The sequence below is a fragment of the Neopelma chrysocephalum genome, unplaced genomic scaffold (genome assembly GCF_003984885.1).
Source record: "Neopelma chrysocephalum unplaced genomic scaffold, ASM398488v2 Primary Assembly neopelma1_287, whole genome shotgun sequence".
NCBI classification, from domain to species: domain Eukaryota; kingdom Metazoa; phylum Chordata; class Aves; order Passeriformes; family Pipridae; genus Neopelma; species Neopelma chrysocephalum.
Window position 1 is genome coordinate 1,400,695 of NW_020897949.1, and position 4,075 is coordinate 1,404,769.

Here is a 4,075-nt window from a genome sequence, read left to right on the forward strand (position 1 = left end):
ATCCCATAGGCATTACCATCATTCCTGCTGGGCTTGGCCTTGGCCAGTGGTGGGTCCATCCAGAGCCAGCTGGAATTGGCTCTGCAGGACATGGAGAAAGCTTCTGGCAGCTTCTCCCTATACCCCCCCCCACCAAAACCTGACCACACAAACCCAATGCACACCACCCACCTCAGGGTGGCCTTTTCTCATGGATGAGCTCCCACCCTTGTTCACCTGGACCTCACGCTCCAGGAACACCCAGCCCAGGGCCATCAGCATGAGGTGGCATCATGTCCCTGTGTACAATGGTCTGGGCACTCACAGCCCATTTAGGGCATTAGTGAGAGAGAATAAAGGCTTTGTGTCCCCAGCACTGGTGATTAGCACCGTGTGAGAGCTGCCAGGAGCATGTTCTTAGCGAATGAATTTAGGTCTGTCCTGCTTTTTCAGTCTTTGAAGCCCCCCATCCCAGCAATCTCCACATCCCTAATTTATGTGTATATACACACATTCAGTTCCAACAAAAGCTGCCCATCTATTTATTAGAATATTATACTCAAGAAACCTGACTTCAGTTTTGAAGCTGAGCTCTCCAGAGTTTTCTCATGTCACTCCATCCATCCCCACCTCCTTCCTCCTCTGCAACACAGGGAATAAAGAAGCCTCATTTTCCCTCTTCTTCTTGCACATCTCATCCATTTGATTTAAACTGTCCTTTACAAGCTGTGTAGCTTTTATATACCAAAATGTGCAAATGAACTAGGATTTCCTACATGAATATAGATGGGTCCTACAGAGTAGAAGATATTTTTCCAAGGGTGTTATATGAGTTCTTGCTCCCATCTCCCAACACATTGTTCCTGTGCACCCACAGCACTCTCAAACTGGATGTTCAAAAGCCTCAAACTGAAATAGCAGCCCAGTATAATTTTGGCATAGCACTGAAATTAGAGTTCTCAGACAGTAGGAGCCTTCCTCAGGCATGTTTGAAACTCCTTCAAAGGAAAGACAATGGGATATTGCGAATATATTATCTCTTGCTAAAGAGAAAAGCTGGAGTCATGCCGTGGTCATTAGAAAACCTTTCTCCTTTAGTTTCCGATGTTATTTTGCATTTTCACAAAGGAAATTTCTAACAGTTTGTCTTTTGTCGATGAATCTTTCCTTCAGTTTCTTCTCTGAGTTTTTATTTATCTAAATTTTATCAGGGAGAGACACAGCTGACATTTCTACCTGACTACCAATCTTTCTGGAGATGTGCTGCCAGATAAATGAACACATAAATGCTCTTCCTGGAGCTGCTGGAAATCATAGAGAATTCCTCATGGGTAACATGTGTCATCCAGTGACAGACACACTGGAGGCACAGCCACAGCAGCTTTTGGGGACAACACAGGGACTGGGAGCCCCCCTGCACAAACAGTGGCATCTTCTCCAAAGACAAGCAAAGCTTGTCTCCAAATATCTGCTTTTTGAGGAAAAGTTTGATTGAAACAAACCACAGGAAAATGGAACTGCTTTGTTTCAAGGCTGAATAAAACACAGCACTGGGGTTTCCAAAGTCAACTGAGAGGTGTAGTCCCATGTCTTCTGTTTCTTTCAATGAAGAAGATGTGTCTGTTCTAGCCAGAATAATCTGAAAATCTACAGCAGAATGTTTACATGAATGTAATACATCAGTTTACTACAGCAAATAGCCCCCAGGTCCACTCATTAAATAGATGGCACTTTGCATAAAACAATATGTAAATTTTAAAACCTAAAAAACCTATATGTTTAAATATATGAATTTAAAAACAACAAACAGTTGAGATGTTTAAATGTCATCACATGTCTTCTTGCACCACTACTCTGAAATTCCAGCAGCTTTAGGAACATATTTCTTTTGGCTGCAATGCCCCACTCTGCAATTCTCCCTGCATGGCCTGCTGGGAAACATCCTTCCTGTGCAAGCCAGAGAAAACTTCAATTAACTCCTGTATAGAAAATTGTGCTTAGAATCACCTTTTTTTTAAGGAGATGGAGGTTTGGGGAGCAGACTGTGGTCAAAGATGAACCTGCTTGACAAGGTCAGGTGGTTTCTGAAGAGAAAATTGTTGCCTGTGTAAAAGTAATTAAGCTGCACTAACGAGAAGCTGCCAAAGTTACAGCAGCCTCAACTGGGGTGAACCAGAGCAACTAAAGCAGTTTTAATGCCTATTTACACCAGCAGAGAGTCTGGCTCTAACACTGAATGTCAAAAAAATAAGGCAGAGTTGGTGATATTACGTAGTTTCATAAAAAGCTATTACTTAATAGTGAGGTGCTGGTGTTGAAATACCCAATTATCCACGGGTTTATTAACCTCTGTGCTCACAAATGTCCAAGAGTAGAGCAGCAGCAGTGAATTCAGTACAGTCACACTTTCCCAGAGCCCTTTACCCACACATAAAACCAGGAGCTGCTGCCAGCAGAGGAGTTCAGGTTTGGAATCCCTGTGAAGCTCCAGCTCGTTGTTCTGCTCCACAAACCCCCCCTAAAGGGTCAGGCCAAGCTTCCTGCAGCAAAAACAAAAGCATGGACAGAAAGCCTTTGGAGCAAGGGAAAAGCAAAAAGAGGTTTAACAGCTCAAGCACAAGTTGGATTATCTGAAACACAAGTTTTCCAGGCTGAGTTGAGGATGCCTGAGCTCAGCTCAGCTCTCCCAAACCCAGACTATGCTGTTCTGGGATTTAAGCACTATTTCTCTTCCTATATTTCCTGGGAAAGAATTTGCAGTTAAGATCTAAATACCACCCACAGCAACCAAAGATAACCTTAACTGGTAAAGAGATAAGACTTAATAATTCCTTGACTATTACCGATGTTTCCACAATTCCCATATGTTTTGGAGGTTTGAGGGGCAGGGGTTGTTTTTCTTTTTTTTTGTTTCTTTTAATTAAGCAAAGCAGGCAATTTGTACTTGTTCTGCAATTTTCCCCCTGCCCACAGAAGGCCTTTGAACAACTGTTTCATCCAGCTCTCTCCATTTTACCTGAGAACGCAAAGCAGACTTTCCTCTCTGCTGACAAAGTGAACCTGAGCAGTGGGAAGCCAGTAAATCTCAAGCAGCAGAGATGCTTTATGTACCTTAAGTACTGTAAGATTAAAAATGTGGTTTTATCACAGTGTGATACCAACGTTAATAAACTAGTCTGGAGCAGGAATTCAAAGCTTTCACTGTTCTATAATTGAAAGTAGCCCAGTTGCACATGGACTCATCCAGCAACAGAGGAGCTCAGATCATCTTAGCAAGTGTTTCACTCGAACAGGAGCCTGAGAAAGGCAGTGAAGCATCACTCAGTCAGGCATTACCAACAGTGGGATGTGCATTAGCAAATGAAGCCACATGCAAGTCACAATCCAACACCATCTGATTGCAAAGAAGGTCAGGCATGCAGAAAAATTCATTTGTGGCACTTGCTGAGAGCAGAGCGAACATTTAAATTCGAGATTTCCAGCCCATCAACAATAGTCTTACCTGCTGCTACATTTTCAGTTGTCCCAGCAACAAGCAGTTCTTTCTTTCAGCTTTATTATTGCTTCTCCTTTTCAATGGGCTTTTGTAAGGCAATTATGTCACAAATCTTAATTATTGTTTCATGTGATGTTTTCACTAACAATGGCTAATAACTACATCATGTAACAACCCAGCTGTCCCTCCGGAGCATGGATACAGGGACTGCAGCCACCACGGCTCTCCCTACAGGCACTCACAGATCTAAAGGATGCAGAGCAGCAGGAGCAGGAGAGGCTGGAGGACCAACAGAGCAGGGCAAAGGGCCACCTGCCTCGAGGAGCTGCACAGAACTGCAGCTCCATGTGCGGTCACGTAGCTCCAGCACCTCTGGAGCGACAGCCAGGGAGGGACAGGGCACACCTGGAGTGAGGGAAGGGCACAACTCAGCAGGAGAGGGAGGGAGGACTTCACATGGCAGAGCTCTGAGAAGGGATGGAGGACAGCGGGGTAGCAGGTGGGGCAGAGGAACAAGAGAGGGGACACTGTGGGAAAGGGAAAGGGAAAGAGAAAGGGAAAGGGAAAGGGAAAGGGAAAGGGAAAGGGAAAGGGAAAGGG

General features: G+C 44.3%; 1 long non-coding RNA gene across 1 annotated transcript in view; it reads right to left on the reverse strand.

Moving 5' to 3' along the window:
• Positions 1 to 575: 575 nt before the first annotated feature.
• The window catches only part of LOC113978068, a 6,691-nt gene continuing 3,191 nt past the window's right edge, over positions 576 to 4,075 (reverse strand). Inside the window, exons 3-4 of the long non-coding RNA XR_003537492.1 lie at positions 2,404 to 2,519; positions 576 to 621 (exon numbers count right to left, since the gene is read on the reverse strand). This is a non-coding gene — a long non-coding RNA (uncharacterized LOC113978068). The remainder of the gene's footprint in view (positions 622 to 2,403; positions 2,520 to 4,075) is intronic.